General features: G+C 43.4%; 1 protein-coding gene across 1 annotated transcript in view; it reads left to right on the top strand.

Annotated features, from left to right (window-relative positions):
* The window catches only part of KCNG2 (potassium voltage-gated channel modifier subfamily G member 2), a 61,179-nt gene that overhangs the window by 36,111 nt on the left and 2,916 nt on the right, over nt 1-22,152 (top strand). The gene's annotated exons all lie outside the window — the stretch shown is intronic.

Raw genomic sequence — 22,152 nt, 5'->3', positions numbered from 1 at the left:
GAGTAAAGCATGTTTTGCATTGTTGCCTATTCAGGGAAGGTGATGGGCAAAGTCACTCCAGCAATCAGGCAGGTATTGCATTCAGTTTTTATGATGTGGAGGGCTGGCAGGGTAGAGCACAGAAAGAATTATGTCACTTATTATTGAGGGAAGATTGGGCCAAAGTCTGCCTTGCCAGCATAACTTTGCCAGTTCACACCAGCAGGCAGCTTTACCCAGCAGATTTGTTTTCTGCCATCTCTAACCAGATGACAAATGAGCTATTGTGGGTATAAAAATCAGCTTTGCTTGAGGCTTAATGTTTTGAAGTTAGGTTACGAGCTAAGAGATCAGTTTTCCTTAAAGGTACTTTAACATACCACTTTGAATGAACTGTCAGTACCCCACTGTTAAAACCACATCGAAAATATTTTGATGCTATAGGTGAGGTAAAGGGCAGGGCAGCTGAGGCAGCAATTTAACAGCAGAAACAAAGCAAATGTCCCAATTTTCAGATATGCTTAGTATTCTCAAGTGGAAGCTGTGGATGCTTCATGCCCTTGAAAATCAAGTCTTATGGATATTATGTTTATTCTTTAGTTCAACAAATTTCCTAAGGGTTTAGTCCCTTATTTGTGCAAGTAGTTCGCTTTCCTAGGATTAGCTGTATGTAGGCCAGTGAGAGCTCATCTGAAGATCGATAGAGGAGGGCATTCACATTTTCATTAAATATGTGCTGAAATGCAATCTAAGGGGTTTGGGAGGTGGGGGCTTTTCGAAGAGTTCATGGCCTCTTTAGTTTTACTCATATCCGAGCTTGACACTAAACGTTTGGGCTTATTTCCCCGCCTCATGGTCATTAAAGGTAACTGTGAACTTCAGCTACAGTACTTCACCCCGTCGAGTTCTGCCTCTCAGCTAAAGGCTGAGCTGTCCTGAAAGCAGAACCCTTCTCGTGTGCCGTCGCCCGAGCGCCGAATGGCTCATCACTCGCTGCCACTGGCAGAAAAGAGTGGTCGTTACCTGACAGGAGGCATTTACCGCTTTGTAGCATTGAAGGTAAAAAGCATTCTGATGGAAAATGGGTCCGGTGACTCCAGAGAGACCCCTGCATTTGACTGAGTACCTCGTGTGCAGTTAAACCCACCCTTCGCTTGCAAGGTATGCTCAGGCTAGGTATCAGCTGAGTTGTTTCATGTGGAATTAGGCTCATTCAGTAGCAGGCAGGAAAAAAGAACATTTGGTATGTTGTTTGATATTGGATTTATTATGAGGTCTTTGTTTTAAAGGCTTTTTATGATCTATAATTTGAGGATAGTAGTACTGGGTACTAGTTAAAAACTATATTGTCCTAATAACTTTTTAAAATGATCATTTCCAAAACATGTGCCTTTTACTGTAATTAACTGACAGTGCTCCAGTGTGCTGGAATTTTAAGCACAAGCGATATTTTACTGTTGAAAACTGGGATGTATTTAGTGTTCAGATGTTCCTGGATTTAAGTGAGAGCTGAACAGTTGCTTTCAGAATTACCAGAGTTTAGGCACCTTGTATTTTTACTAATCTGAACATAAATAGGGACTCATAATAATAGGCTAATAATACTGGTTGGGTGGAGCAGGGTAATAGTGAGGGTAGAGCAAGCATATGAGAGAAGCCTGGATTTCTTGGTAAACTGGGGCCATTAAAAGGAGCACATTTTCATAGCCAAATGCAAAATTGCACAATAAAGATGAATGCAGACTTGCTCTTGCAAAAGCAGAGCCTGATTCCCCAAATGAGACTAAATAGGATTTAGGGTACAAGCAACTGAAAGTAATTGCAGTATTGCAGCCTAAAGTCAGAAGGATTAATGTGATCCTTGAATATCTAAGCTGGCGAGTAGTGATTAGAAGCTGAAAGATGATTTTGTGCTTGTATGCGGCATCGGTGAGACTGACACTGGAATACTGCAGTCAGTTCTCACATTCATATTTTTAAATGGTGTTTTGAAAAATTTGAGAGGGTGAAAAAAACTATAAATATTAGACACCTGGAGAAAAGGCCATACAATAAGCAACTTGAACATTTCAGTTTGTTTAGATTATTGAAAGGAAGGTGAGTGGATTAAGCAAATAAGTGGGTTTTATGGGGGGAGGAGAACTGTATCATCTAAAAGACCTTTAAATTAAGCAGGGAGAGGATGCATGGTTAAAAGCTGAATCCTGGTAAATTCATATGAGAAACTAGGTGCCAATATTTAATACCACAGTGATTAAATATTGGGGCAGACTAGGAAGAGAATTAGTGGATTTTGTATTTTTTGATGTATTCAGTTGAAAGCTCACTGCCCTTCTGGAAGGTAGCCTTCAGCTAAACACACTCTATTTCAGTCAAAAGTAAATTACTGATTTCAATTCAAGTTCCAAAGGTGAAATGCTTGCAATACAGAGGAGATCAGAATAAATGATTTGGTGTTTTTCTGTACCCTTCAATTCTAAAAGCACAGAGCTCCTGCAAATAGGCTTTCTTCTGCCCTTTACACAGGGAAGGTCTGTGGACAGAGTGGAAATGGTTATTTTGTTTGAGACAAAGGTGGTTCTCTAGCACAGGGTACAGGTGAAGGATCACTTCTTACATAGCTTATTTCATCCCTAAAGTTCTTTGCCTGCTATTGAATCAGTGCAGGTCAACACTCATAATTGAGCTGTAATTAGTCATGCCAGGAGTCGTACACAGTGTCTGATTTTGGTCCTGCACAAATGGATGTAAATACCCATGTAGATCTTTTCAGCCTTGGTAAGGCTGGGCCAAGGAGTCAGGCACCTGCCCACATGGAATTGCTTGTAGGATCAGAGACCTAGGCTGCAAACGCCTTGCCTGTCATTTGTACATGGCTTAGCAAGCTGATGCAGCTCATCAAATAACAGGTGTGGAGAGAAGAGAGCTCATGTGAATTCAAAGTCATGTTAATCATCCTGAGCTGTATCCCTAGGACCTAGTTTAAAATTCGTGCCCAGGGATAGCTCTTTGGTCTGGTGGTGCAGTCTCCTAACAAGCAGAAAATGTATGTGCATCCCTCCTGGCTAAGGAACAAATAAACAGCGAATATTATTTCAAGGACGCACCGTACTCGGTGCGTACATTTTCCAGGCTCACTGGCTGGCACTACTGTTGTTACGGTTCCATGTCAGAGCTATCGTAGATACTCTGGCTAACAAGCAGTGGTCTTTTCCTTGAGCTGGCGTTTTCCAGAAAACGAAAGCTTTTTGTGCTACCTATCTGTCCTGTTATTGCTTCAGGGAAAGGGAGAGGAACCAGCCATGAAAAAAACCATGCTGGAGAGCAATTTTTTGTACCCAGGTCCTTTAATGTCATGTGAATGGACCAGCCGTTACACCCAGTGATGTCTGGCAGAGGTGTAAGTGTGGGACCTTGAAAGTTAGAAGTACTCACCAAGTGTGTGAGGACATTACTTTAGGTGCCTGCCTATCTCTTTTAAAATACAGAAGATGAATCGATCATACAATTTTGGTAACTTGATTAACTGCTCCAGATGTTCTTGATGACAGTGGCGATCCCTAGTGGTTTAGCAAGAGTGGGAAGGATTGTGTTCCCGTGTACCATAGCTGTCTTGTTCTTACTAATGGTCACCCTGATTCATCTTGAGCGTTGCTCTTTTTTGGAAGTATTATGGTGTATTTCAGATGCTGCACAATTATCAATCAAGCTAACAGAATCAGATCCTAAACTACTTCTTACTTACCAAACTAGGACATATATTTTATTTTGTCAATTTTTTTTCTCATTTAGCTTTTATTTACTGCTTAAATTAAATAAAACCCACCAATCCAGTAATGTGCATAATAGCTGCTTCTGGAAATTTCAGGAAAGGGACACTTCAGATGTATAAAGAAAACAAACCTGTGAAGAGAGTCAGGTTCTTCCATGTAAAGTAACAAAGCAATAATTGATTTTTAATTTCAGAATTTTCAGAATGGGAGATTTCTATGCAAAATGTAGATTTAATGGTGAAAAGTCCCTTCTTAAGGCAAAATACTGCTGAGACAAAAATCATAGCAGGAGCCCTCAGGCACTGAGTTCTTCCAAGGCCACCACAAAAATGATCTCCAGGACATAAAAATAGCCAGAGGCATAGAGTATCCTTAAGGCATTTTAGGCATATGATGCCTTTAAGTGGGCTTCTCAACTCTTTAAACAAATGGCAGGGATCAAGTGACTCAAGAAAAGCAGCTAATACATCACAGGAGTCTTAAACCAGTTGGAGATGCATTACAGCAAAAGCTTTAACAACACAGTAAGAGCTGAACAGCCAAAAGACATTGAAAGATTCAACTGAAAGCCAGATGGTCATCATACGAGACTCTTCATTTTTTTCTTGGTGAAAACAGAAATGTCAGCCATTTCTATCTGAAGAAAGCTTCTTTCTTTTGTTAGACGGTCTTCCTCATCACAGAAGAAAGGTGGTGAACTCAGAGATTAACATCAAGCATTTTGTCCTGATTCACAAAAGCATTTATAGGCCTGAGTCCCACTGAGCTCAATCATTTGTAGTACCACAGTGTAAAACAGGAGAAGAAGATCAGAGAGTACTTCCTTCTTCACCGTGCTTTCTAACGTACCGGGAAAAGCTAGTCTAATTAAAGATGCTGTGATAGGAAGTTACAGTTCAATAACCTTCAGCTGAAGAACATTACGACAAAGAGAGAGAGACTTATAAATAATGAAGTTAATAATAGCTCATAAAGAAGCCTGAAACTATTTAACCTTCTAAGCTTAATTTACACACTGTGCTTCAACTTTCATTTTGGTGAGGGTGGGGAATAGATAAATTGCGAATGTGCATTTTAAACAATCTTGTGACTAAAGATTTCATTTCACAAAGGTACACACAAAATTTCAGACAAGGTTAAGAGCGGCTTGTATAATGATTCTCAACAGCTTTTCATAGACAAGCTGTTGATGCAGGGGCTGGATGAGCAGTGAGGTTGGTTGAAAACTGGCTGAATGGCCATGACACAAAGTCTAGGTGGAGGCCGGTAACTTGAGGTGTACCCCAGGGGTCCGTGCTGGGTCCAGTCCTGTTCAACATCATCATTAGTGATCCGGAGGATGGAGCAGAGCACACCCTCAGCAAGTTTGCTGATGACACAAGCTTTAGATGAGCGAGTGACAGACCAGAGAGTTGTGCTGCCATCCCAAACGACCTCAACAGGCTAGAGAAATGGGCTGGCAGGAACCTCAGGAAGTTCGGCAAAGAGAAATGCGGAGTCTTGCACCTGGTAAGGAACAATCCCACACACCAGTATATGCCCGGGGCCACCCAGCTGGAAAGGAGCTTGGCAGAAAAGGGGGTCCTGGTAGACACCAAGTTTACCATGAGCCAGCAACGTGCCCTTGCGGTAGACAAGGCTACCAGTATCCTGGGCTCTGTTGGGTAATGTATTGCCAGCAGGTCGAGGGAGGTGATCCTTCCCCTCTGTTTGGCACTGCTGAGGTCGCAGCCGGAGTCCTGCGTCCAGTTCTGGGCTCCCCAGTACAAGAGTGATATGGGCATACTGGAGAAGGTCCAACAGAGGGCCAGGAAGGTGACGGACTGGAGCATCTCACATATGAGGAAAGTCTGAGAGAGCCGGGACTGTTCATCCTGGAGAAGACAAGGCTCAGGGGTGATATTATCAATGTCTGTAAATACCTGCAGGGAGGGTGCAAAGAGAACGGAGCCAGGCTCTTTCCAGTGATGCCCAGTGACAGGACCGGAGGCCATGGGCACAAACTGGAACACAGGAGGCTCCCTCTGAATATCAGGAAACACTCTTTCACTGTGAGGGTGGCTGAGCACAGGCACAGGTTGCCCAGGGTGGTCGTGGTGTCTCCATCCTTGCGGATACTCAAAAGCTGTCTGGACACGGTCGTGGGCAACCAGGTGGCCCTGTTTGAGCGGGTGGAGGGGGCTGGACCAGATGACCTCCCGTCCAACCTCAACCATTCTCTGATTCTGTGGTTATAACTATTGATTTGTTTAGGTTTGTAACCTAAATAGGTAGCTAAATAGGAAGAAATACAAGTATTCAGGGCCTCAGTGTGTCAGAAATGCCAGACATTTTGTTGAATGAATAATATCATCTTGTCTCAAAACTCTTGCAGGGGAAAACTGTCATTTTTACACTAAATCATTTACTTATTTAAGCAAAAAGTAATGTAAAGGAGTGAAACAGTTGTTATTGTTGGTGCTTTCTATCCTAAGATAGCACTCTGCTTGGGACTCTAGAATGAAGCTTTTCATTACTGGAGAGCTCATTTTTAGCACTTTCTCTCTTTTGTGACTGTTCAGCTGTTTTTCTGCATATGATACTGAGACCTTCTTGATTTTAACTTAGAGCCACATGTTTATGTGATGCACAGGTGGTCTGTTTTCATGAATGAAAGTCTTAAAATTGCAGCTTGTGTTTTCCCTTTCTTTGTGGAATAAACTGTTCTAGAAATTACAACGCGATCAACATAAAACATGTATTTAAAAAAATCTCCCTGCTGGTACTAGAGATAACTATTTATAGTATTAGGCACCGAGGGTGACTTTTTATAAAAAGAATCTTGGGGAATTGGACTAACTAATTTCCCTGGGGATCATCTGAGAATTCGTTATACCATTCCCTCAGCTCTGCTGTTAAATGCAAAAACCATGAGCTGTACCAGTATCACCGGTTATGGCCTCTGAAGTGATCTACTGATGTACTCATCCCCTAGGTTGCTGGTTTGCATTTTGTGTTTGCTCTGGGCAGTTCAGGCCACAGCTGGCTGGAGGCCAGGGAAGGACCAAATGACTCAGTAACAATTGTCACCTATCTTTTCTACAACATTGTGCACAAGGAAGTTCCTGTAGGCACGTGAGATTCATATTCACTTTCCCATTCACGTGCCCTTGGTTAAGGGATGTAGGACTTGCACCACTGCAGAGCGGTTATTTTAACTAAAAGTAAGGTGTTTCTTATTTTTTTCTTTCATAAGCTTAAAGTAGGTTTTCTGCTCAGATGGTACATAAATCAAAATGGTAACACAGTCCAAATTACAAGCTTTGAGAGCATCCTTTGCCCACAGCTTTAGTCATCAGCAATAAGCAAAAGTTTGCTTCGTTATTTATGTGCTCAATCTGCCTCATGTAATTTCATTGCCTGTTCTGCGTAGTCCTGCACTTAGATTGTGAATGCTTTGGGACAGAAGTTTTTAAACATAATGTCTGTGACCATCATCATAACAGAAATAAAAATTACATCTATACTGCTGTTCAGGTATATGTGCACATTCCTCATGCCTCGGGCTGTGAGCTAGGTTTCTAAGCAAGGACATTTTTTTCTTTTCGTAAGTGAGACCAACCTAGTTCATGCAAGATGCAATTACTGGTATGATACCCTTAGAGTCCAAAACTGAGGAGTATCTGCAAAGTTCTGCAGTGCAAGTCTGAGTCATCATAGTGTGGTCTCCCAGCTCCTATCTGATGGTCAGAGAAATTTGCTGTGCATGTTGCCTTTCAGACAGCTCAGGTTTGTCTGAAAGCAGTTGAAAGTGATGAGGTTTGAGAGATAAAAGTGACATTGTTTCTGTGGGTCACACAGCTTTAAAATCAAGGAGTTGAGAACCTCTGCACTGCTCAATCTAAACCTTAAATGTTGAGTTGTGTGGGGGTTTTGGGTAGTGTGCATCTTTTATCTGACTCCCATGGAATTTGCAAATATAAAACTAATGGCAAAATGTTCTTTGCAAATACCAAGAAGTGATGATCGTGTTGTTTGATCATTTTTCTGGGAAGTGTGCTTGTCTGTGAACCATCTGAATGATACAGTTCTTAATGTAAAAGAAATAGATGTATTATATATACCTGTCTTTCCTTTGCGGAGCTGAATCTATATCTTTCTTTTACTGGTCGTCCAAATCCAGCTGTTAGCATTAGAGCATATCTCGGTATCAGTTTATTTTACTGAGTTCAGGATTGTTGTATTCACACACTAGGGGAATACATTTGGTGCTGTGAGTGCTCAGCATCGTGATTGCACAACACAGTGCCCACTGCATCCGCTCTGCCCACCACTGCCCAGGACTCCAGTGGCCTGGAAACCCCCTGGTCAAATAGCACACTGTGTGCCAGCTTTGCTACCTCTTTTCAGAGATGGTCCTTGCCCTTTGCAAGGCTACCTGAAGCTGCTAATTAATAGAAAATGTTTGAAGGAGCAATTGGTTATTCTTGACATGGGTGGTGTGGACAGGGTGCTGGATAACAACTAGTGGAGAGCTCTCGCCATTCCTTCTCCTTGGCTTGCTTGCTCCTCTTGGCGGGCGGAAAAATTTACTTTCTGCAGTCCTCCCTCTCCTGAAAAAAAAAAACAAAAACAGCTTTCCTGCTTGATTGAAGCTATTTAAACTTTAGCAGACATACCTAGTTGTTCTGTCGTGGCAGCTCCTTCAAGAGGAAAAAAAGGAAACATGGTCCCAGTAAGAAAATCTTTCTCTGTTGTATCAGGAGGGTTAGGAGGAATGTTGTGTTTTCTTCCACTAGAGTTGCCTTTAGATTGGGGGGTGGGGACACAGCACTGTGGAACAGGTTTGCACAGAGTCCCACAGTGAGCCTGCAGACCCTTGGCTCAGAATTCCCCATCTCGGCGAAATTACCGCCTGAGCTCTCACCAACTCTGGGTCTCACTGCAGCGTCTTTTCCCAAGTTGCTTTTCCCAAGTAAAGAGAGAAATCCTGATGGGACAAGGAGCTGCCCTGGAAGATTTTGAGGACAGTAGGTTACAATATAGACTTCGGGAACCAACTGAGACTCTGCAGTGTTTTAGGCTTAGAAGTAAAAAAACAGAGAGTATTTCTCTGCACTGTTAGCTTGGGGAGGACGCAAGAGTTGAGTAAGACAAAATTCCTGTTGACTTGTTAATAACTTTATGCTGTGCTAATGAACTCTTTCAGACTACAGGATGTCTTCTTATGAATAAATAGGAGGCTCAGGTCTTCTTTTAAATATTGTATAAATATGCCGCAATATAACATTAGCGATAAATAATGGAACAGCTAAGACTCTTCCATGAAAGCATTGGTAACTTTGTCATGTTGTTAACTGGTTTACATGTGGTGCAATGTGGCTCACCCCGCAAAATATGCTCCATATTTAATTTCTTTTAATATTTCTCTGGTTCCACCACCATAACTATCTATACCTACCAGTGGGTTTATTCTCCCAACTTCCAGGTAAATCATCCAGGGAGTCTCTGAAGCAATGTTGCTTGGCCTCCAGTCATGTTTGTAAAATTACTGTCACTACTCAGTATAGCCTGCTCTGTAATATCCTGAGGGTACAGCATCGCTTCTTTACTCCATAGATTGCTCCACTGCCTTTTGCAAGAGTGTTTGTGCTCCATGGTGTTATTGAGTACTGTTCTGAAAGAGAGAAATCTTTCATTTATTTGTAATAAAAATATCATCTGGAAATATCATCTCAGAGCTCCAGTATATGTTGCTATCAATACTGGAGGTTTGGAATGAAAGAAAGCAACCAGATTTACGTTTGGCTAGACCTCATATAGCTAGGCTGAGGTAATGAGCTGATTCATGTGTATAGCACTTACAAAAATTGCATTAAATCATTTAACATTATAAATGCTTACATTTTCGTTGCTTAAAATGTGGCGATTGAGATGAAATATGTAAGTTTTTGAAATTGGGGACTTTTTGCAGTGTGCATGGAGACATTTAGATTCAAGACAGATTAAGTTAGAGTGGTATACAAATGAAAAAAAAAAAGGTTAAAGCATTTTTTGCAGTAGGTTTTTAACAAAGACTTAAGAAAGGACCAGGAGAAAACTATAAGCTTGTTGGTTTTTCTAAAGGTAAGCATGATATTAGTTCCAAGTAGAACCATGAAAAAGATGGTACCAAGTATAATCGGCAACATTTTTGAGGACAACAGCATAATTAATTCTAGTCTATGTAGAACACCACTCATTAGTCAAACTTAGTATAATTTTTATGAGGTTACAAAGTTTTCTGAAAAAAAACCCAAACCTTCTGATGTAGGTACTTCTGTAAGATATTTGAATTAGTGCCACACAACATCCTTCCTTAATAAAAATGGCATTTTTCAAAAACTTACCTACCTTATTAAACGTTCAAAAAATTTCTCTTAGATTTTGAAGTAGCAGAAAACTAACATGAGAAATCATCATCTGGTGACAGTGTACGCAGAAAGGCATGCAAGTGTCTCTGATGTTGGCCCAGAGCTACTTAGGTGTTTTGCTGGTGGTTTGGGAGAAAATACAAAACAATTGCAAATGAAGTTTACAGGTAGCACAGAAATGACACACTAGTCAGGGATTGGAAGTATCTGGCACAGTTAGCTGAACTGATTTAAACATGGGGAGGTAACTGCGTATTCATCAGCAGAGAGTGCAACCTGTAAGTGTAGAGAGTGTGGAGAGCCCAGGACAAAAGACTCTTTGGGAAAGTGGGTACTCAGAAAGGATTTAGAGACCCTGGTGAACTACTGGCTGCACACAATTTCCCGTCTGACTAGTTAAGAGGCAGAGCACGAGGCTTGAGATACTGTGTCCAGACTGGTAACCATTAAGCAGGTAAGTGGAAGAAAAAAGTTAAAAGAATTATTTAAAATCTGAAAATTCTGCTTTATAGTGAGACAGTAGAAGAGTTTTTAGGGCAGTAAGCAGCAGAATAAGAGAATGTCTGTGGACAGCAGTGAACAATAACTGGAACCTGCAGCTAGACAAACTCATGCTCTAAATAAAGTGTATTACAGTGTGGGCAATTAACAATGGAAACCATTTATCTAAAGATGTACAAAAGTACATCTCATAGAGTTTTTGAATACATTCTGTCAGTCCTTCTAAATATTATGTCTCGGCTCTGTTGAAACGACGTGTGTGATCCATGAGCCACTTGGTGAGACCCTCTGCTCCGCAGAGGATTAGCTCCAGAGCCCCTTCTGGCCCTACGGCTCAGTGAGCGATTGCCATCCCGTCCCCGGCTCGCTCCTGCAGGAGCACTGTCGTCCCCCCCCCGTGCAGGAGGTGCCAGCGAGCATGCTGTACGTCTGGGGCTTCCTTGGCCCTCGTATCTATTTAGACCTGAAGTCATCAGTAAGATGAAATGAGCAGTGGCGGTTCATAATTGCGATTAAAGGCGAGGGCAGCCAGAAAACCTCAGAAGCCTGGAAGCTTTCTGAAGAGGACTGACGTGGCATGAGTCTGGCCCTGTGACGGCAGCATCCTGACCAAGGTATCCTGTCCAGCGCTGACTGCGTTCGCGGGGGGTGATACAGGGGCTGGGACATGTTACCGGTGGGGCTTAGTTCCAGTATTAGCTCCTGTTCAGACTTGAGCTTGTGGGTCACTCACGAGCAGGATGCCATTCACTGGCAGGGCCCTCGTACCCTCACCTTACCATGCAAGCACACACACACTCCTTTTCCCTCTGCTCCAGCTCGTTTTCTGAGCCTGGATACAATGAGGAAATACAGAGAGTAGCGTGAAGGTCCCAGCCATCCAATACATCCTGAGCCCTGTTGGAAACTCGGTACACGCTGTACTGGGTAGAGACGACGGCAGAAAAGAAATCACAGCACCCTCCTGAAGGTTCAAACACTGAGTGTCTGTGGGCAGAAGCTGTGGATATATTCTCCTGTTTCGTACGCAGTAGAAATATTGGCTAATTTAAGGTAAGTCATGCAGTTCGTATATTCTGCACTACTGTCACAGAAAACACTGTTATGTTGCCTTGAGCAGAAAGAATATGAGAGAGTGCGGGGTTTCGCAGTGGTCAGATCCACCTTGCAAAAATTCAGCCACTTTTTGCAAATGCAGGAGCACAGCTTACAGCATTTCAGTGCAAGGGCAATGCGGTAGCAGACTGCCAGCTGCGACTGAGCCACTACCAGCAGGAGAGCAAATCTGCCCACAGGCAACATAGGCAAATCCTTCTACTTGCTTTCAGATAATAGGATAAAGGGAAGGAGGAGGAGGAAAAAAAACAGGTTTGTAAAAAAATGAAAGAGGAGAAGAGTAAGCTGGACTCTGCCCTCCTTTTCTCCAAGAGAAAAAACAGACACCCCCAACTTTTATAGTAGGGTATGGGGTTGCAGGAACCAGTAAAACTAATGTGGGTCAGTAAAATAGAATCAGCAATGAGTGGGAGGCAGGAGGAGGAGAACAGCTTCTAAAACAGGGATTGAAAGAAGGGGGAAACTGGGGGAAATAAGAGGGGAAATACGCTTTTAAATGCTGTTAGGCGTCAGTTGTTCTTTTAAATACAATTAGTAAGAGATAGAGAAAACAAGGCTGAGATTCTTTTTTAGTATGAGACAAGCTTGAGGAGAAGAAGTAAAGGGGGCATTTGAGTTTAGGAAGACCACAGTTCTAGACACTGTCTATCTGCATCTATCTGTGAGCACAGCCAGGTACCACCACAGCATCATCTTTTCCCAGGGGTTGTGTAGGCGTGAAAGCGTTGGGAATGCCACTGCTTTGTAACACAGCCCTGTCTCTCTTGGGCTGGTCCTTTCAGAGGGAAGTGTTGGGTCTAGGTGTTGTCATTCCCTGGGAAAACTGTTTGAACTGCACATAAGTGCCCTTGGCGAGGACTCAGCCCCATTCTGCTTCTGCAGTGTTTTGATTTATGCTGCCACTTACGGGAGATATCCCCCATCTTTAATTTTGCAGTCCTGCCATGTTTATGAGAAGCAGGTGTGCTGTAAGTGCCAAGTGCCATTGCTCAAGTTTTTTCAAGCAAGAACCGAGTCTGTCTTATTTTCAGAGCACTAGGATAGAAAATACAAGCTAGGATTATTCTCCAGAAATCAGGAGATTTGCTAATTCACAAGGTAACTGGGCTTCTTCACGTAAAAGCTCAGGATCAAGCATTTGCTTAGGTTTGCAGAGAATGGATTTTTACAAAAAGCATTGTAGTTTCCAAGCCTGGGGGGATATGATGCCTCTGTCAGAGCTAGAAAGGAGAATGGGCTGAGGAGGAAGATTTCTAGTTCATGTGAAATCAGGGGGAGAGGGGGACACTTGTCAGCAAGGAGGCTTCTGGTGCCTCACTATTCTCTTGGGGTTTTTTTACTTTCAGTTTCAACGAAAAAAGAGGGCCAAAACCCAGAAAAACATTCTGGAAATCTGGAAATAGAAAATTCCAAGGTAATTTTTACTGAGAAACACTAAGAACATCAGTGTTTCTAAAGTGAAGCTGTTCTTTGACACCATTGCTTGGTGAAATCATCATTCTTTTTCCTGCGTTCCTGCCTCTGTCCATGGCAGTGACTCTGATAAATAACTCCTCTGCGCTGAGCAGCCCCTTGAGGTCAGGCTGTGTCACCCGTGGGTGTTTCCCACAGAGAGGGGGGCTGCTGCATGGCAAAGGTGCCAGACAGCAAGCCATATGTGCAGTGGCCTGTGAAATCCTGCCCCGAATGCCATGGGAGTTGATGAGTTTCAAATATAATACTTTGTTCTCATGGGCCCGTGTCTTCCTGTGTAGCTGTTCGTCTTCAGACAATTTCCAAATGGCACTGAGAGGTGGTAAAATTGCCAAAGCGGGCGCCAAATACAAAACCAGTGTTTTGACTCAGAATATTTGTTCAAACAAATGGCAGCAAACCTGTTCTTACACATATAGGTTGTAATTCTCTAACTATTATTAATAGCCTACTTACTTACATCTTAGACACATGCACAGACAAAAGCCATGGACAAGCCAGGTAGGGATGTCGGACCCCCCCCAAGGCCCAGCTCCAGCAGCTTCGAGCACATCGTTTCCTTTGCTAATTGGACATTATGGACAGGTAGGACTTGGAGAGGACCTCTGAGGGGAGTGCAGTCTCCTGTTCTCGTGGAGACACACCACCATTTCCAGAAACTGAGGAGCTTCATCTTAAAAGGTCTCTGGCCTTCCCTGTTCTTGCAGGGGGGCTCTTTTGGAACCTCATGTGTCTTCTAGAGTACAGATTCTGAAAGCTGGTGTAGCTGGTTTTTCTCCTGCCAACACCGTCCTTTCAATTAGTGGTGGGCTCTCTTTGCAAATAGCTAGTGCAAACTGAGCGTCTTGAGTCCCTCTCCTTCCCACTCCTACCTCGCCTGCTGATGGCCATTACGTAGGTGATGGTGTTGCCCTTCCCAGCCACTCCTGACCGAAGTCAGCTGGTGTAGCATAACCAACCAGTGAGTTACCCTGTTTGACTTTGCACTGAAGAGGATTAAGGAATGACCCTATGTCCCGTTCCGTGGGCTGACCTGTGGATTGTAAACAGACAGGTAGCAGATGGAGATAGCAGTACTTTCGGGGGGTCCAGGTAGACCTGAATGAGAGCATTTGACCACACCATTAAACAGTGCTTCTCTTCATCCCCTTGGTATATTTATAGACAGCAAACATGGCTCTACTCTGCCTACACTTGATGATGGTAAACAAGTCAAATGCGTTTAATTGTCTGTTTTTAAGATGATAGGTTTTTCATTCCACTAGCCAACCCAACTAACCTTGGGTTACTCTCCCAACTCATTCCAGTTTGAATCATCCTTGTTGAACATGGGTGGTTCCTGAACAAATGGAATCCTTCACTTATATATTGGGACCTATCAGGGAGCTCCAAATGCAAGTGTTGGTTGTTTAGCATGTGTGTATTTGGTAACCAAGAAGGAACTGGCGTCAAGGCTTGTTTCAAGGGTGAAGACCGCAGGTTGTGAGAAGCTGTGTGTACTCATTGCAGTGAAGCAGATTACAAACATGAGAAAACCAAAGAAATAAAAAAGCAAAGGGAATACTAGCTGATGAGGAGGTCACTAGGCAGTGAGAATGGAGCAGAGTCTTAGGAAGTATCCTCAAAGAAAATGTTACCCTGGGTACATTGGTCCTCCTTAAGTGACAGTATAGCCCCTCTGCTGGTGTGTTGTATGATCAGACGGGGAGATAGTAGCAGCTGGCTGCTGGAGCACATACTGTTCCCTCAAGCTGCTCCCAGCCATAGTCACAGAGTCTGAGGAGTTTTAAGATGTTAGATGTCTTTACATCTTAACATCTCAGATGTTAGATGTCTTTACCCACTCCAGCATCTCTGGGAGAGGTACTGTGCTGTTCCTGATAGGCATCTGAAAAATCAGGCAAGTTGATGGTGTTCTGTTTCACAGGTATTTAAGGTCTGGTTTCTTCTTTATATGTTTGCTTCTTTTAGATTTTAGTTCTCGGTTGCTTTCCATAAAGTAGAGCCAGATAACATTCATTTCCCTCTAACAAATACTGTTTCTTTTGAAGAAGTGTGTGCTAAAAGTGGATGCAGGTGTGAGAAAAGCTGGTTGAGAAGAAGATACTAATGAGAGGGCATTTTGTGCATCTGTAATACTTCTTACCTGCTTTCCATTCTTCCCAGCAACTCTACTGGGGCAAAAAGAAGCAGGACAGTGGACTGAGGAACATAATGTCCATGTGGCAGGGACAGTAAGTGAAGGAAGCAGGGAGATGGAGGACAGCCTTGGGATCACAACAGTCTTGCCTGGTAGGTGGGTGATCAAATCCCCTGCGTCTGTGTCTTTCTCCACAGTTCAGATGTATATGCCAAATCCATGCAGTCAGAGTCCAGCTGTTAAGACATCTACGGCATTTGCAGGGAAAAAGGTGACAGTTAAACAGGTCTCAAGGCTCAATATTTATGGCTTAGAAAGCCAAGTCCTACCTACAGTATCCAATTTTGGTCATGCAGTTTGGGGCTGAGATGGCCCAAAGCAGCAGGCTGCTGGTGGATTGGGCAGAGGAACTCCAGGAAACACAGCTGGTTCCCTCTGCAGCCTCCTGGATCACGAGTGCCATCTGTGTCTCCCACCTATTTAGTCTGCAAGGGTGGTCATAAGCTGCCACAGTGCACGGGTAAACTCATGCACGTGGCCTTCTCTTCCCTCCCATTGACTCCCAGACCCTCTTCTGAGCTTTCCATGAACGTAATAACCGTTTGGCTTTGTAGTTGCATGGCAGAAGAGCAATTTGAGACAGAAATGCAAGGCACCTGCAGGTAGCTGTATCTCAGTAACCCCTTGGCTATATGACTGCAGCTGAATGGCACAGCATGTAATTTTGCAAGCTGATTAGTCTCTGGCCATGGATTTTAGCACACCCCGAAGTTACCATAGTCTTTGAGCATCTCCCTTGTTCCTGTCAGTGTTCCGTGTTTATTTGGAGCTTCACTGGCAGAATAAAAATGACAGGCTGTGAGGTTTTGAAAAGTGGTGATTTGGGGCTGTGCTGTCTCGGGATCAAAGGAAATCCAGAGAGATAAGTCTAAAGTAGATATAGCACCTGCCCACCTCCTTGCCCTGTCTCTTCAACAAAAAGAAGTTGTACAGGAACAATTGTACAAGAGCTGTCTTGTGTCTGTAACATAACTGCAAACCGTTAATGACAACCTTCCCCACTGAAGGCAAGACTCTGGTTACCTTTTCTAGCAGCTGGGCTGAAGATGAAGCACGAACTGAGCTCTAGTTACAGATCAAAGTGTGTACAGCCAGAAGCAGAGGGCTCTTTGGTGGCCCCTTGGTGACTTTAAAAAGAGAAACCATTACTTTGAATTCACAGCCAGCCAGCTTTGAGGACAGAGCGTGCAGTAGCTGAATCATCTTTGCTCAGGAGCGCAAGAAATACTCGGAGCAGGCTGGCTGCGAGTTCAGCCTGACCCTGGCTGTAATGGCAGATGTATGGAATTGCAGTCACCAAGTCTGTAGGTGGTCAGTGGTGAGGGGAGCTCCCTGCGCCCGAGGGCAGGCTGTGTTGCAGCCCTTCCAGCAGCTGGTCGCATCGCAAGAGTCACGCACTCATCCTTACTGTGAAAATTAGCTGGATGCTTTCACCAGAAAATCACTTTTCATCAGAAAATTGCTTTTCATCAGAAAGCGCCAGTGTGAGCAAAATCTTTGGGTTCTGTTGGGGAGGCACGTTTCTGGGAACGTTGCTGTTTTGCAGGAATTTTTTGGGGGGAAGGCTTTTTCATTTCACAGCGATAGTTGGGACGAGAGAAGGCGGTGACCCAGCACCCAGTGCTGCGGGGGGTCCCGCGGGCTGGGACAGAGCCAGGCGCAGGCTTCCACCCTGCTGGTGTAGGAGCAGGAGCTGGGTCTGTCCTGAGCTGGGCAAGCGGTCCAAGTGTTGGGCTGCTGAATAATTGGAAGTGTGGTGGGGTGTCTGTCCTCTGAATCTCCCTGCAGACGTTCATTGAAACAGGCAGCTCAGCCTCATGCCCCAGTCGGAGGGGAACAGCCCGAGCCGCTGGGCTGGGGGCTGTCTCGCTCGCCGAAGCCCCGCGTCCAGGCGGCGGGCAGACCGGGTGCAGCAGCCTCAGGGGCTTTGTCTGCAGGTTACGTCAGAATTTCAAGTTCCACATTGTTGTTGTTAGAAAAGAGTTTGATCCGATGGGCACAGAGAAACACTTGAAATCCATGACTCAAAAGGCTCGAGTGACAAGGGGCAAGTGGAAGAGAACAAAAATATCATTTTAGAGATGTCATGATTTAAAGCTTATGTAAGCATTTTTGCACGCAATGCCTCTCATGTTTGGGGTTTTTTTTTCTTAACATACACGTTTGACAGGGAGTGAAATCTTCACTGTAGGGGGGAAGTGGGCAGCACTGAAACTTCTTCCTTGAAAGTACTGTGGAGCTGCTGACCATAAAAAAATGTGTGTGCAAAGCAACACAAGAACTGGGGCGGTTAGAGGTGATGTGGCTTTTGACATCTTCTAATGCCGGAGGGGGGAGATGGCGTCAAAGCCTGCAAGAGTCTAGAGGAGAGTCAGAATTTCTTCTCAGGAGACCAGAGGACAAAGGCAGGGTCAAGAGGTCGCACAACACACAGTGGAGAATTTTTCTGAGGCGCAGTGCAGGGAAGTACCAGTGAAAGGGACCCTGCAAGCCAAACCAAAACAGTTCTGAAAGATGCCTGCAATTTTTAGACAGACCGTACAGAGCAATGAGTACAGCTGGATTTGAACTCGAGTGACACCAGCTTTTCTTTTTGTCATTTTCCTTTTGCCAAAGGAACCTTTGGCAAAGAAAATGTTTCTCCGGAAGAAAGATACTGCGGTTGGCTTTTTGACAGCAAATTTCTATAAATCCTAGTGAAGGAGATTCACTTTAATTTGACTGCATAGAATTACTCACTGAGACCTTCCTTCTTTTATTTTCTTGTGCCCTGAGCTGACATTAGTATATGGCCCCAAAATCCTGTGCAACTGCAGATATTTCCCCATACTCCAGTAATCTCGGCACAGGAAAAAAAAAATCTACTTGTTGTTTGAAAGAAACACATGTACACACCTAAATAAACATATACATCTTGTAAAGAACAACATATATTTTTATTATACCACTGCTTTTTGCAATCAAAAGCCGAAGAGATTGTTTATTTAATGGCATGGTTATATGCACATTAAAAAAAAAAAGAAAGTTAGTCTTTTCATACTAGAAAAGTGCAGTGGGGGTGTCCTTTGTGACTGCCATTCATGCTATTTTTTGTTTAGACCTCTAAAAGACAAAAAGAAATCAAATTCTTAGGAAACCTAAAAAAAGCTTTCCCATGGCCCAGTTTCATAAAGCTAGATAGGAAAATGTGATCATAAGAATGTATCCATTAGATTACAAGCTGAAGAAATCTGCTTAGTTATTATGAGAGCTAGCTATTTTGCTTACAAAAAGTAAAAAGCAGTATGTAGGTGTTAATGTACATGTTTATGGCCATGAGTTGGTATAGCTTGATCTTTTTTGAGAACCGACAGATTTCATACAGACCTATTTTGGGCAGGATGCTATCCTATTCTGTTAGGACTTGTTTTTCTCTTATTCTGATGGCTGATTAATTCTTGATTGCTTTTTTCCATCTCTGTGTGTGTCTTTCTGCGCATTTTTGTTTTATTTTCTTGAATGGAAAAAAACCTCAAAGCCCTAAGCAGAATTACAGCATCCATTTGGACTCGAATACATAGTTGAAAGTTTTAGAAAGAGAAAAATTGCTTTCTTTTTTTTTTTTTTACAATGCTGTAATCAAGGGGAAAAAACTGCAAGGAAAAGCAGCTGCAGCTGAAAGAAGCAAAGCACAAAGAGCATGAAACATGTTTTTGCTGTTACTGTTTTTGATTTCATGTGAGGATAATTATAGGTCATACCTAGATGATATTGAAACATGGTCCAGGGGACAGGAAGACATTTAATTAGTGAAAAAAAGGGCCTCTGGCAGGTTAATTGACACACAGGTCTGTTTTCTAAAAGCCCGTTCAGACCCTCTTATTCTCAGGACTGCCTTCGGACAGAGCCTGGCTTGTTCAGGTTGCAATAGGTTAATAACGATACTGGGAAAGACTAGCACTTTGCTGAAGATAATTATGCATTAGCTAAAAGAGGAGATTGTTTCATCCCATTAAAATGAACGCCGTGTAGCAGAGCATTATCGCCCCACTCTACTGAAAGTAAACATTTCAGCATTCACAATGTCAGCTCTCTGCTGTGGCTAGTGGGAAGAGCTGAGAAAAGCCAGAGCCCAGCATCAGCTCTGGATGGAGTATGTTTCAGCTCTTCGTTACAGTGATGGGCGAAGATGCCAGCTTGGTTCTGCCGTGTTGGATGGCCCGAGCTTCAGCTATCGCCAAGCCTCTCGTGCTCAGCTGAGCGAAGGTTGCCAGGCTGCTCCCGCGCTTGCGTTTCTGATGTAGTTCTGCAGGAAGATTGGAGACATAAATAGCAAAGCTGTAGGTTTGTGAACCTACACAGGATAAACATGTCAGAGTGTGGGAGGGCAGATGGAGTCTTCCGAAAGTCATCTCCACTGGTAGTCCGTTAAGAGGAGCAATTTTCACTCCTGTTTGCTCCCACACCAAAACTCATCCACAGAAGGACTTTGGAGAGTTCCCTTTCCTTATGCACCAAATAGAGAGCGCTGGGGGAATTAGGTGCCAAATTAGCTATTAAACGCCTTAATGTCTTTGTAGGTCTATTCCAAGGCTAAATTCTCTATAGGCTTCACTGACTCTCCTTAAACATTTAGTGACACGAAAATTATATATATGCACATCAGAATCCAGAACGCTTCCTGCCAGATAGGTCTCTTAAGGTGAGCTACATCTTAGTTTCCATACACGGTGGCCCAAGTAGTGATGTACCTTTCAGAGAAAGCAAATTTGCATATTGGGGGTTTTTCCTTCTTGCCATTGCTGCTGCTTTGCTGAAGCCATAGCTGTTCTTGTATGGGTTGTCTTCCTAATGTCTCAGCCTGATCCTTTTGTGCATGTGCAAGGATAGTATCGGGAGCTGCAGATCACCCGCAACCATTGCCCGTAGGTGTGAGATCAAGCATATCCTGATGAGAGGTTCCCAGGCAGCAGGGCTCTGGGACGGTATCGGTCTGATGGGTGATTTCTTGGTAATAAGGTAAGAAGTTACAGTGGCACGGGCAGAGTCCTTCCACTGACCTTGTGAGCTTTAGCTCTGGCCCACAGAGCCAGATTTGTGCAGTGGTGTGAAAGCATCTTCGTGCTGTATCTGATGGGAGAGCCTGAGAGCTTAAGTATGCTGTGATAGGAGCGAAGCCCCTAAAACCAAAATGTTTTGTCCTATGTGTTATGATTGTGACAAAAATACTTGTTTATGACCAAATTAGTTTGGTGAGGCAGATATAAATTCAGCTCCTTCTCGTCTTCACACCTATCAAAATTAGGAAGTTAAAGACAGGCTATCTGAACTACTACACTAGTAAAACAAGATTATCCTTCCTCCCTGCAATATGCTTAAAATCTTGACAGCAATTTCAATGGGACAAGTAAGTTTTCTCTCCGTATCAGCATGACCCGCTGGGAGACAGTGGGAGGTACATCATATGTCAATTGAAAAGTGGAATACAAAAAAAAAAAAAAAAAAATCTATAAATACAAGGCACTACAGCCTTTCATCATGTTTAATAGAAGGACCGTAAACACCGTCTCTCAGGATTCCTTGTCACAATTTTTTTCCTATTATTTAGTCATTTAGTCATTGTCTCAATCTCTTAAGCGTGAAATGGGGAGGGTGCCTCAGCATTTTGGTTATTATATTGAGGTAACACAAGGCTTTATACTCACTCAGTGAGATGACACTGCTCTTGCTGCCAGCAGCACAGCAGCCCTTGAAACGTGTATCCAGTTGCTCCCCAACATTTTGGGGAACGCTGTGGTTAGCAAAGAGGGCGAAAGTCTCATCTCTCCTTTGCCGTTTTCTTTCACAACAGGGAAAAACCTGTGCATAAACACGTAGGAAGGGATGAAGTTAGGAAGTGGTGCTGTGCAGTAAAAATTTCCTTGGCTCTGCCTAGCAAAAGACACCTGTGGTGAGCATGTGGGCAGAACTGTTTATAGAAGTGCCAGGTTCTCAGCTTCTCCAGTGGTGAAATGGGGACCAGCTTGACACAGCCTCGCCACTCAAGTGATATTTTATTGCTATTATTTAGCATAGGCGAGCAAAATGAGGTTTTACATTGGTACCTAATACCAGTGGCATGCAGTGGGAGTCACACACCCCACTGGCATGGATGGACTCCTACATGCTTACAAGCATTTTCATGAACTGTTCAAAATCAAACTGGCTCACCGAATAAATATACACTTCCCTTCTTAAATAAATATACACATGCCTTCCGCTCAAAGCCCCCAGAGGATTAACACTTTTATATGAGCATTTACAGAGGAAACAGCACTAGCCCTATAATTGTCCACATCAAAATCTGTTTATTTAGAGAAGCTCATTAGTATTCAGCTGGTGTTACTACCCGTGATGTAGCAGAGAATTGCCATAGTATTTGTGCTGTAGAATTAAGAATCAAAGAGCAGTCATCACCAGCATTATTGTTTATTGCTGTTCCAATGCGCCAAGGCTGGTTTGTTTACAGGCATCATAACTGAAGAACCAGAGGTCTCTGTATATTTTCCACTAAGTGAGCCTGCAGGGAAGAGCCCCTCTTCCAGTGCCCTAGAAGGCTTGGGGAGGGCATCGTGGTCATTAGTTGTTACAGGTGAGGCAATTAAAAATGCTTATCTCTCCGGGCCCTCCCTCTACTCTTGTGGTACTTTTTCTTTTAGAAATACCTACATTTAACAGTACTTTATATAAGCTTTTGACT

This window comes from Buteo buteo, chromosome 20 (genome assembly GCF_964188355.1).
Source record: "Buteo buteo chromosome 20, bButBut1.hap1.1, whole genome shotgun sequence".
NCBI classification, from domain to species: Eukaryota; Metazoa; Chordata; class Aves; order Accipitriformes; family Accipitridae; genus Buteo; species Buteo buteo.
This window is presented reverse-complemented; position numbering and strand designations above follow the sequence as displayed.